Raw genomic sequence first — 13,270 nt, forward strand, 5'->3', positions numbered from 1 at the left:
CCAAAAATACTAACTAAAATTTTCATTTAAATAATTTCCAAAATCATTCATTCACTTGTTCCAAGAGACAATAAGAGTGAAAGTATTCTCAAAACATCAGAGTAATAGTCAATGCGGATAAATCTTCAGGAGGAAATGCAGTGCATCCAGACCCTTCCTTTTGAAACCAGAAGTATCTGAAAATATTTTTAAACATAAGTCGTAAGCACAAAGTTTAGTGAGTTCTCCAAAATACCATACACAACAATACATATACAATGCATGCACACCGGGCCCACAACACAAAGACTAGATTGCCCCCGGGCCCATAGCACGAAGACTGGATTGCCCCCGGACCCACAACATGAAGATTGGATTGCCGCCTGGCCCACAACATGAAGACTGAATTGCCCCCGAGCCCAAAACACGAAGACTGGATTGCCCCTCAGCCCACAGCTTAAGACTGGATTGCCCCTGGGCCCACAACCTAAGACTGGATTGCTCCCGAGCCCGCAACAAAAGACTAGATTGCCCCTCCCGACCCTCAGCTTATGACCGGATTGATCCAGAGTTTGTTGGCTTACAACACAAAGCAGTACGACCTCAACCCAACCATACTATGCACAAAACAATAACATGCAAACACATGTAACCATAGCAATTCTATCAGTCTAACAGAACACTACAATATAACAACATCCTACACATACAGACACATATTGCAATACAAAGTATAGTAAGAAAACTCACCTCACAGAAGAAATCTACAACTATCAGCTTATACAAACGAGAAGTGGGTGCTACACGCCTCCTAATAAACCATACAAGGTAAACCCTTAGTCTACCTTCTAAAATAGCAATTTGATCAAAAGCCAACCCATGTCAAAAAGTCAACGGCCAAGGTCAAAGTCAAGGTCAATAATTATCATCAACAAACCTCCACGTCGTGGCCTCCCTTTGGCCACGCCGTGGTCACAAAATGCCAAAACAGTTGGGTTAATCCCCAGTCGCCACGTCGTAGCGGCCAGAAGGCCACGTCGTTGGAACTGGTCCTAAACAACTTAATAGATTAAGTTTTGTTCCTTCATCCTTAAGAGCTCCACAGCTCAAATCTGATACCCTCCAAGGTCTTGATAGATAAAGTTTCCAACTTTATCCATTAAGACATCTTAATAAAACAAAACCTCTAAACCTAAGTTCTTAATGACCTCATTTAGCATGAAAAGGGACAAGACACCTAGATCTAGATGCATGGAACTTAAAGCTTGGATCTTGAACACTTACAAAAGGATGATGATGAGGTTTCCTTGTTGGATCAACACACTAGAACACCTTTTTCTTCTTCTTCAAGTTACCAAAAGTACCAAAATGAACCACGAATCACCAAAAGTGATTAGGGTTAGGGTTTCTGAGGTTTGAGAGTGATCAGAGTTGAAGAAGATGACCTAGAATGGGAGTTAAGTTTTTATATATGAGAGAAACCCTAAAAATCTCGGGTTTGGGATGCAGTGACTGCCATGTCGTGGCCATCCTATTGCCACATTGTGGAGCCCACCAAATATACATGTTCCATATTAACCTTGCCATGTTGTGGGCATCCATGCAACACGTCGTGGCATAGGGGTTTCTCCAAAACCCCCATCTTTGATTTGGTTACATCTTAGTTGATCTATTAAGGAAAAACGAGATATTACACTTATTAGCCTTAATATGAAACATTTCAAAATGAGTTAATCCAAGTTTAAATTATTTCAATAAAGAAAATTCTATTTGACTTTTAGAGTTAAGAAAAACATATTTTTGGTTATAGTTTTACTAAGCCTTTTGGTTATCTGTTATGTTAAGTAAATTTAATTTGGAACTAGAAGTTGTTTGGAGACAAAAAAAAATGGAGAAAAAATCCCTTTGGAGTTGGGTTATTGAATACATACATTACTCTAAAAGGAAAGAGCTCTCACAAATAGCTAAAAAAATCCATCAACTGCGTTTAGAACAACATCATTAAGGTGCTTGTTTATATAGAAGCGACAGGCTTGAATTTTAGCGATTGTTTCTCTATCTGTGTTGGATTCGGGTAGAATATGCTATTCTGGAAAGATAAATGGAAGAGGCCTAAAATGTTTGAGAATCGATTTTCTTCTCCTTATAATCTTGACAAACAGAAAATATGTTTTATTTCTAAAAAGTTCATTGATGCGGGTATTTCTTAAAATTGGTCTCATCGTCCTAGCAGCTTCACAGGGATTTTAGAATTACAGCAAATGAATCTTGAAATCAATAGATTTATTCCTTTAACTTCCCCTGATAAATGGAAATCCATTCTTACAGCAAATGGTTTTTTCCAAGTAGATGCTTTAAGGAGTTTAATCAATTCAAAGTTAACCACTAGTTTAGGCCCTTCAATTCCTTGGACAAGTTATGCCCCTCTGAAAGTCGTTTGGTTCATATGGCATACTCGCATGGGACGTATTCCTTCCGCAACAGCCCTCAGGAACAAAGGGGTGAATAATATCTCGGTTTTTTGTTCTTTATGCAGGCGCAGTTCTGAGTCGGTTGATCACATCCTAATGGTCTGTCCATTCGTCAAAGAAGCGTTATTTTGGATCTTCAAGTGGTACGATATTCAACATCCTACCATCTTACAGGTGTATGATCTAATAAATTTTGCTGCTAAATGGTGCAACTTCCCTAAAAAAAGAAGGTTGTTACTGACCATTTTATATAGTTCCCTTTGACTTATCTAGAAGGCGAGAAATGAGAAAATTTTCAACAAGGATACAGTCTCTCCAAAAAAACGGCTGACAACATAATTGTTTTGGTGTACTTGTGGTTTAAACATAAAGGAAATAAAGGTATTTGCAATTGGGTTAGTTGGGCTTGAAATCCTTTTTCCAATTTGTAATGGTGTTGCATTGTTTTAGTCTTGTTGTATCATAGACCTTGTTTGTTTTTTCACCTCCTGACACCTTACTAGGTTGTGGTTGTTTTATTTAATTGCATTCACGTCGGTTCCGAAAAAAGAAGTTTTTGGTTTAAAATTTCAACCCAACGTATGACATTTGACAATATATGAATATTGTATATTTTACAAAAGAAATGTTTTTATTTAATAGAAAAAAATGGAACATACAACTTGAATTATTTTTATCAATGTATATACCAAAACAAATATAATTTTCTAAGACTGGTGGTTGTTGAGGCCAACAAAATTAATAACCCTAAATCTTGTACACTAAAATAGTGTATAGTGGTAAAGGGATCGTATCCACAGAGATTGGTTCAATTTTATAACTCTATGAAAACTTCTTTGCAAAAATACTTGTAAAATGACAATAAAAATAAAAATGGGGGTTTTGGTCTTTTGAAATACTTGAAATAAAACTAGAATTAAACTAAGATTTAAATAGACAATTCAACAAAAACAAGAGTTTGATGTAAAATAAATAAGAAAAAGATGGTTGACTTAAGGTTCCCTCACTTGAACAATTGATGAATATATCATTAGAATCCAATGGTGCAATACTTATTTTAAATCTCTAACTTGCATATAGCAATCCAAGAATCTTGAGATTACCTAGACTTTATTAGTTATTAAGATAGATAGAGAAGCTGATAACAATTTCCTTAGTTAAAGTCACAATTTTCATCAAGCATGTAATTAATGGAAATTAACTAGCATTAAAAATCAAAAAGTCACCAAATCCAAGAGGAATCAAATGTTTTCACTTCCATGTTGGAGAAAATATTTTTGTGATTGTGTGAAGTGAAAACTAACACAAGAACCACTTGTTGCTTGCTAATTTGAGGATCCATTACTTAATCAAGAAATTAGCCAACTAATCACTATAAATTCATTTAAACTCATGAATAAAAACATACAAGTAGAAAGAAGATGTTAAAACATAAAACATTCTCATGAAGGCGGAGCCCCCGAGGGCTTGAGGTCGTGCTTTTCAGCTCACTGTCGAAGAGTCCAGAGCGACTCCAGATGTGGTGATTGGTATGTTTCAATCCCTTATCTTGTCGATTATGCTTTATGTCATGCTTATATATGCGCCTCTGTTAGGTACGTTTCTAGTGAACTCTGTGCCTGCTCTAGTGTTGTTTGACTCAGGTCCGAGTCGGCCCTTCGTATCTCGATCGTTTAGTAGGGAGATTGATACGCTCATTGGGGAGTTAGAGTGTCCGTTGCGAGTTTCTATCGCCAACGAACACGGGGTTTATGCATCATCAATGTACCAGGATTATGTTCTGGAGATCTTCGGGTGCCTTATCCGATCGATCTAATTTGTAACGCCCGATTCCTGGTACGTATTTAAATAAGAATTATTCATATTTGCTAAGGGACTCGACGAGTTGGAGGCCCCAAACTCATCGAGTAGAAAATTGGATATGTTGGACGCGAGACTTGAAGTCTACTGTAACATCCCAAAATTTAAGACTAAAATTTTGATTTTTAATATAAGAAAAGCACTTAATAACTTTGTTCCAGACATTGAAAACATTTCATTTAAAACAAATATCAGAGTCTAATCCCAAAGATCACATAATGCAGAATAATATGGGTGAATGCGTTGCGTTCGTCCCGAGCTCCTTATCTGAAAGCTGGAGGTACCTGAAATCAAAACTGTAAACCGTAAGCACGAAGCTTAGTGAGTTCCCCAGATACCACATACCATACATATCAACTGAGCCATACATAACTGTGAGCCATACATATCAATCATATATCATATAAGTTGATATGTGCCGCACATAGACTTGCCGTTATGCCACGGGCCGCCACATGGTCTTTCTTGCCAAGCCGGGGGCCATCCCTTAGGTCTTACAGACAAGTGCCAAGAGCTGCCTCCTGGTCTTCCATGCAAGTATCACAAAGACAACTAGCATACATACTACTTTACTTAGCTAATGAGCATACATTGTGTCAGGAGCCACCTCCTGGTCTTTCATACATAGTGCCTAGGGCTAACCCCCGAGCCTTCCTACCATACATAATAGCATACTGTGTGCCAGGAGCCACCTCCTGGTCTTTCATACATAGTGCCTAAGGCTAACCCCCGAGTCTTCCTACCATACATAAACTAAATGGGTCGGCATTGTGGTCGTAGACCCATACACACAGTGAGGAGACTCACCTCACAAGCTGACTGTTGAATCCCGCGAATAAATCCCTCACTGCTAGCTAGCAGATCCCCGAACTGCTGATCTCTCGACTCCCCGAGCTACCGATCATCATACAACTTAGATAAGTCTGGGATTCTTATAACTTAACCATAAATCCTCACTGGGGTAGAATACCATTCCACCCCTCACATACTCTTGTCCAAATGCCTTCATAAGTCAAACTATGTCAACCTTGGTCAAAGTCAAAGTCAACTGTCAAAGTCAATGCTCCGAGTTGACCCCATGACTCGTCGAGTTCCGCTGCTACTCGTAGTCACGAAAACACGAACCAACTCGTCGAGTCCCTTCACAGACTCGTCGAGTTCCTCCTGTACAGAATCGGGACAAACCAACTCATCTCGTCGAGTCCCTCCTTGGACTCGCGGAGTTCCTTAGTCTGTTAGGCCTTCTTAATGGATTAAGCCCCTACTCTTCATATCTAAGCTTCATACTTCTCATATACACTGAAAATGTCCTTTCAAGGGTAAAATTTCCAGCTTTACCCGTTAATACTCTCACTTAATGGCTATAGCTCAAACCCTAGTCCTTTAAGACTTAGATCTTGATCCAAATTTCACCAAAACTGTAAGATAACCCATAGGGTTGTAGATCTAGACTCTAGGGGCAAGAAAATCACGTAAATCTTCAAGCTTTATCTACATGCATGGCCTTTTGGGGCTAAAAAGACCAAAATAGAGGCTTGGAGGTTGCATGGCACTTCCATGGCCATAAAGTTGCACCTTTATGCCATGAGAGACCCTCTAGACACTAGATCTGAGGTGTTCCTTTCTTGGGACGTCCAAATCCCAAGAGTCAAGCTTCTGTGACCAAAACCCACTTGAAAAAGGTGCTAAGAAAATCTAAGTACTCAATGAGCAAGGTGGAGATTTTCTTACCCAGAAATGATGAGAAAGGCAAGATGTTTCTGGATCTACTAGCTTATTCTTGATTCCCCTAAGCTTCTCTGTCCTTCCCAAGCTTCAACACTCACAAGAACACTCAAAAATGGCTCACTATAGTATTAGGGTTCGAGATCTAGGGTTTGGACAATGGAGGCTGGAAATGGGGCTGAAAGGTGGAGAATAGGATGCTTAAATAAGGTACAAAAACTCCGATTTAGGGTTTCCCAAACCCAGACCAACTCATCGAGTTGGTCCCTTTAACTCGTCGAGTAGGTTTCCCAACTCGCGTCCCAAATCTATTCATACTCGTCGAGTTCTCCTCCTTGGACTCAACGAGTTGCCTTTTGATTTGGGATTTTACTTTCCTTAGTTGGCCTTCTAGATTCTGGGTGTTACAACTCTCCCCCACTTAAACTAGACTTCGTCCTCGAAGTCACCTGCAGTTACCTATCCCGAAAACATCTCACGCGACACTCCCGCAACTCTTCTCCTACCTGTCCTAGACCACTGGTGTTTTCCACCGCCACCAACACTCATCATCCTGGAAGTATCAATATCATTATGCGCAATCAATGGCCTTCCCAAGGCATTTGAGCCCAACCATCGAACCCTTCCAAACCTAACGAAAGATTATCCTTACTGATATACGGAGAACTACTTCTGTCTTTCCAAGATCTGAGTTCCATAATGGCCTGTCTCCCTGACGGACCGCCTATGCTCCAAAAATTACCATGCCAAAACCTCATCGAATAATTGTTCAACCATAAAACTTATCACCCTGATTATCTCGATGCTATCACCAGAAACACAATCCCTGTCCATGACCAGCTGTAGAATACTTATACTTGACAGGAGGCTCAAAAAATCCTTCGAGTAGGAGATCCATCCCTGAAACGGTTAGACTCAGACGAGAGCTGCACAATCAGGTCAAATCAATTACTCTGAGATTATCCAATCCAATTGTAAGTGTCTTCTCTCTTCTGATCCGCAAGCTACCCCATGCACTAGAACCCTCGTAATCACTACTCATGTCTGAACATCACGCTGCCTCTTATCCACTATTTAATTGTACCGAGACCTCCCTGGTCCCAACTTATCCGTCAACTATCTGAAGTACTGGATTCCCACCCGGTTGTTGTACTAAAGAACACTATCTCAGTCGCTCCTAGCGACTTCCGAAGAAAACTTCGACTATCGAAATCTGCTCAAACCATATTGCCACTCATGGCTCCATTATTCCTGCTGATCCTTCTGATCATACCGTCCGACTACTCGTTGCCACCGAATCTACTATAAAAGGTGAATGCAACTAGAACTGTTGTAGTCTTACATCACTCCTGGTCTTCAACGACATACCGCTTCCCGAATCCAATCATATTGTGGCCTACTCACATCCGTGCGGGCTTTCCTGCCCTGGTCTAACCCATCTGAAGAACTCCACAAGTGAATCACGCATCTGATACATTCTTACTGCCGAATAGGGACCGTCGAATGCTACGGGCCACCCCGCAGTCTTATGCTCCCATACTAACTGACGACTAATGAATGCTACAGGCCACCCCGCAGTCTTACTATACCAATATACTAACGGCTAACAGACGAGTGCTACGGGCCACCCCGCAGTCTTACTATACCAATATACGAATGCTACGGGCCACCCCACAGTCTTACAACGTTCCTACTCTATCTGCCAACTAGTGAACGCTACGGGCCACCCTATAGTCTTACAACACTTCTACACTATCTGCTAACTAATGCTACGGGCCACCCCGCAGTCTTGCCACACTTCTCATGCTATCTAGCCACTGGTGAATGCTACGACTATTTCACAGTCTTACAACACTTCCCCCGCTGATTGGCTACTAGTGAATGTTACGGCTATCTCGCAGTCTTACAACACTTTCCACGTTGACTGGCTACTAGTGAACGCTACGGCTATCCCGTAGTCTTATATCACTTTCCATACTAACTCAACCGCTGACCATGGTCTTTCGCTAGGGGTGGCAAATCGGGTCATCGTGTCGTGTTTTTGCCTGACACGACACGACACGACAAACTTTTATGTGACACGAACACGACACGACACGATGTTGTGTTTTTTTAACTAACACGAAAACGAACCAATTAAAAAACGACAAACACGACACGACACGACAAAGATAACATAATATAAAAATTAGCTTATTTAGTTAATATTTAATCATACATAACACGACAAACACGAAAACACGACAAACAAATGCTTAATCGTGTCAATTTTGTGTCAAATTTGAACACGAGCACGACACGACACGATATCGTGTTTTTTATACTTGACACGAACACAAATTCAAATTTTAGTTTCGTCCCAATTTCGTTTCGTGTCGTGTATTTTTGTCGTGTCGTGTCAACAATTGCCACCCCTATCTTTCGCAGACTACTAATCCGAACACCCCCATAATCGAGCATACATGCGCGATCTAATATCTCAAGCTGAACTCATGTCCTGACTGAAATCCCCATCCTGATTTCTTAAGACCTGCTATCAACCATCACGAGAACGCGACCTCAATGTTGGAAAGTTTTCCGAATTTCCAACTTAAACTACCCTCACTCGATTCAGCCGCTTGGGCCACCTTTCTTCCTGACATGGATGCGAAACTTATCTCAGTTTCAAAACCGATCCCGCTTTTGTATACATGATTGTTTCTCCCCCACTTAGATTCGACTAAGTCTTCACGACACGTGAGCGTTGGAGGATTCCCATTCCTTCCTTCCTTACTCGATAAACATACTGACTACCAACGCTTAGTCTTGCTAGTGATCCATTACTAGCCCACTCTAAAGACCGCACAATTACTGAAGACTAGATGAACGCTTTCTGAAATCCCAATACTAATGACCCTAAAAGCTTAACCTGATGTCCCACTCAACCTTAAAGTCTAATTAGCCGATGCTCAGAGCAACTTCTTCAGCGATAGACTGCTTCTCTTGATGCTTCACCGAATCCGGACGATGGTGGATAACCACCCTGCGAAACCCTAACCGCAGACCGTCACGTAATTCCCCAGAACCGACCTCAACCGTAACCAAAATAATACTAACCACTTCCGATCCAGCAACAAAGAAATAACTTACACTAACTACTAATAATTCTGTTTATGCAATTGGCATATGATGTTTCTTGAAAATATAATCCAAATACAAGTAGAGAGATAAACTCATAGATACACTACCCTTAACTAGTGCGAGGAAACAAAATCTCTAAGTACAGATAGTACCACACTGAGTAAAGATACATACCTGCCACGTGGCCTGCTAGAATCCTGATCTCCCTCGTCTGTCACTGCAAGGCCCTACCCTCTCGTCCATCCGTAATCCTCAGGGTAGCTGGTACAGATGCACTACCTGCTCATCCCCTCATCGTCGGGCAGTCGGCCTTCTTGTGGCCCACCTGATTGCATTGAAAACACAATGGGCTCGCCCCCCGAGGGCAATCCCTGCTGACGTGACCAACACTGCCACACTTGTAGCAGCCTACACCCCTGGAATGACATACTCCCTTGTGCAGCTTCTCGCACATGCTGCACTAACTCCGGTCCTGCTGACCTCTCAAATGTTGGTCAGAAATCTTGGGTCTCTTCCCGGGACCCTCCAAAGTGTGCGCCTGGTCTGACTTTCTCTTCTTAATGTGTTCCAAGTCAATCTCTCACTCTCGGGCTCTCGAGATCATATCATTCAGGGTCTCGCACCCTGAAATACTCACAAACTTCCTGATATCATCTTGCAGCATGCACGATACCTCACTTTCTTCATCTCCTCGTCTCCTATATATTGCGGTACCAATAACGCCCTCTCCTGAAACTTGGCAGTGATCTCTACCACAGTCTTCGTAGTTTGGCAGAGATCCAGGAACTCTCACGCCAACTGATGTACCTCGATCGTTGGTGCAAACTCAGCTCGGAATCTGGTCGAGAAGTCATCCCACGACATAACATCTACCGCATCATCACCCAACTCACTACCGACCTCTTCCTACCAATCACGTACCCGATCCTTCAATATGCAGGAAGCATATTTATCCTTTGCCTCCTCGGGGCAGAAACTCGTCCTGAATGCGTTAGCCATATCTGCTAACCACCTCCTACTGATAATAGGATCCCTCTCCCCATGAAACGCAGGAGCTCCACATGCACGAAACTCCCGGAAAGTCGGTGTGCGAGCTCCAATGATAGCCATAACCTCCGTACGGAACGCGCCCAAGCGCTCATCCACTATCTCCGAAACACATCGAGAGATCTCTGATGAAATGAACTCCCGCAACTGCTCGCTAATCGGCTCAGTACCTGCACCTGATCCAGAACCTGAACCTGAACCACCTCCCTGAGTGCTCATCTCCAAACTGAAAAGAAACCACAACCAATGATCAAAACATACTCAAGGATCCTCCTCCCCTAAGCTTCTTAGATTGTCCAAGACTCTCACCGATTCGAGTATGGATCCTGTGCTTTCAGTAGTACGGGCCCAATACTACCTTCCACACCTATCCATACTTTCCTCAGCAATCCTCCTGAATCCTCTAAGTCACTTCTTTAAACCTTTATGTCGGTACCCAATGAACCATACTGCTAACCCACTGCAACATATCTTAGGCTTTCCTAGGTTCCTGAACCCACCCAGTCCTCAGCTGCTGAAGGATTTCCATTAATTTCAACTAGCTACCTTATGAATATAGCCACATGCAACAAGAGCTGCACAATAGGGTCAAATCCATCACTCTGAGATTATCCATCTTATGCCACATGTGACTTGGCATATTCACTTAGTAGCTAATTCACATTGATAAGAATCCCACAAAGCACAAAGCAAGCAACATTCAGACAATGAAAATCTAAACACATACTCCAATCAAACCATTCTATCCTCTAATCAGGAATCTGTGCAAGCATGCAGTTCTAAGGCTCATACAATCAGGCATAACCTAAACAGGCCATCCTACCACCGGTCGACCAGTTCTAGCATGCAAATTTGCAAGCTCGTATAAACATACAAATGCATCTCTCCTAGATTTTTAGCTCCAATCTAGCATGCGAATCACATAATATATCATATCACATAACAAACATGTATTGGTATTTTGGGAACCACTTACTTGAGCTCGGTCGATTGCACGCATCGCCCATTTTTCTCTTTTAAAACCCTTTTATAAAAATGATTTTCTTTTGAAAATTTTCATACCGAGTCCTCAGTTTAAGTTCAGACACACCCGAGAGTGCGGCCGAATCCCTCAAACCAAGGCTCTGATACCAACTTGTAACATCCCAAAATTTAAGACTAAAAATTTCATTTTTAATATAAGAAAAACACTTAATAACTTTGTTCCAGAATATCAGAGTCTAGTCCCAAAGATCACATAATGCGGAATAATATGGGTGAATGCGCTGCGTTCGTCCCGAGCTCCTTATCTGAAAGCTGGAGGTACCTGAAACCAAAACTGTAAACCGTAAGCACGAAGCTTAGTGAGTTCCCCAGATACCACATACCATACATATCAATTGAGCCATACATAACTGTGAGCCATACATATCAATCATATATCATATAAGTTGATATGTGTCGCACATAGTCTTGTCGTTATGCCACGGGCCGCCACGTGGTCTTTCTTGCCAAGCCGGGGGCCATCCCCTAGGTCTTACAGACAAGTGCCAAGAGCCGCCTCCTAGTCTTCCACGCAAGTATCACAAAGACAACTAGCATACATACTACTTTAGTTAGCTAATGAGCATACAGTGTGCCAGGAGCCACCTCCTGGTCTTTCATACATAGTGCCTAGGGCTAACCCCCGGGTCTTCCTACCATACATAATAGCATACTGTGTGCCAGGAGCCACCTCCTGGTCTTTCATACATAGTGCCTAGGGCTAACCCTCGGGTCTTCCTACCATACATAAACTAAATAAGTCGACATTGTGGCCGTAGACCCATACACACAGTGAGGAGACTCACCTCACAAGCTGACTACTGAATCCCGCGAATAAACCCCTCGTTGCTAGCTGGCAGATCCCCGAATTGCTGATCTCTCGACTCCCCGAGCTACCGATCATCATACAACTTAGATAAGTCTGGGATTCTTATAACTTAACCATAAGTCCTCACTGGGGTAGAAGACCATTCCATCCATCACATACTCTTGTCCAAATGCCTTCATAAGTCAAACTAGGTCAACCTTGGTCAAAGTCAAAGTCAATGGTCAAAGTCAATGCTCCAAGTTGACTCAACTCGTCGAGTCACCCCCATGACTCGCCGAGTTCCCTTGCTACTCCTAATCGCGAAAACACGAAACAACTCGTCGAGTCCCTTCACAGACTCGTGGAGTTCGTCCTGTACAGAATCGGGACAAACCAACTCAACTCGTCGAGTCCCTCCTTGGACTCGTCGAGTTCCTCAGTCTGTTGGGCCTTCTTAATGGATTAAGCCCCTACTCTTCAAATCTAAGCTTCATACTTCTCATATACACTAAAAATATCCTTTCAAGGGTAAAGTTTCCAGCTTTACCCATTAATACTCTCACTTAATGGCTATAGCTCAAACCCTAGTCCTTTAAGACTTAGATCTTGATCCAAATTTCACCAAAACTGCAAGATAACCCATGGGGTTGTAGATCTAGACTCTAGGGGAAAGAAAATCATGTAAAGCTTCAAGCTTTATCTACATACATGGCCTTTTGGAGCTAAAAAGACCAAAATAGAGGCTTAGAGGTTGCATGGGACTTCCATGGCCATAAAGTTGGCACCTTTATGCCATGAGAGTCCCGCTAGACACTAGATCTGAGGTGTTCCTTTCTTGGGACGTCCAAATCCCAAGAGTCAAGCTTCTTGGACCAAAACCCACTAGAAAAGGTGCTAAGAAGATCTAAGTACTCAATGAGCAAGGTGGAGAATTTCTTACCCATAAATGATGAGAAAGGCAAGATTTTTCTGGATCTACTAGCTTCTTCTTGATTCCCCCAAGCTTCTCTTTCCTTCCCAAGCTTCAACATTCACAAGAACACTCAAAAATGGCTCACTATAGTATTAGGGTTCGAGATCTAGGGTTTGGACAATGGAGGCTGGAAATGGGGCTGAAAAGTGGAGAATATGATGCTTAAATAGGGTACAAAAACTTGGATTTGGGGTTTTCCAAACCCAGACCAACTCGTCGAGTTGGTCCCTCCAGCTCGCCGAGAAGGTTTCCCAACCCGCATCC

This window comes from Lactuca virosa, chromosome 2 (assembly GCF_052849685.1).
Source record: "Lactuca virosa cultivar CGN04683 chromosome 2, Lactuca_virosa_CGN04683_v6, whole genome shotgun sequence".
Taxonomy (NCBI): domain Eukaryota; kingdom Viridiplantae; phylum Streptophyta; class Magnoliopsida; order Asterales; family Asteraceae; genus Lactuca; species Lactuca virosa.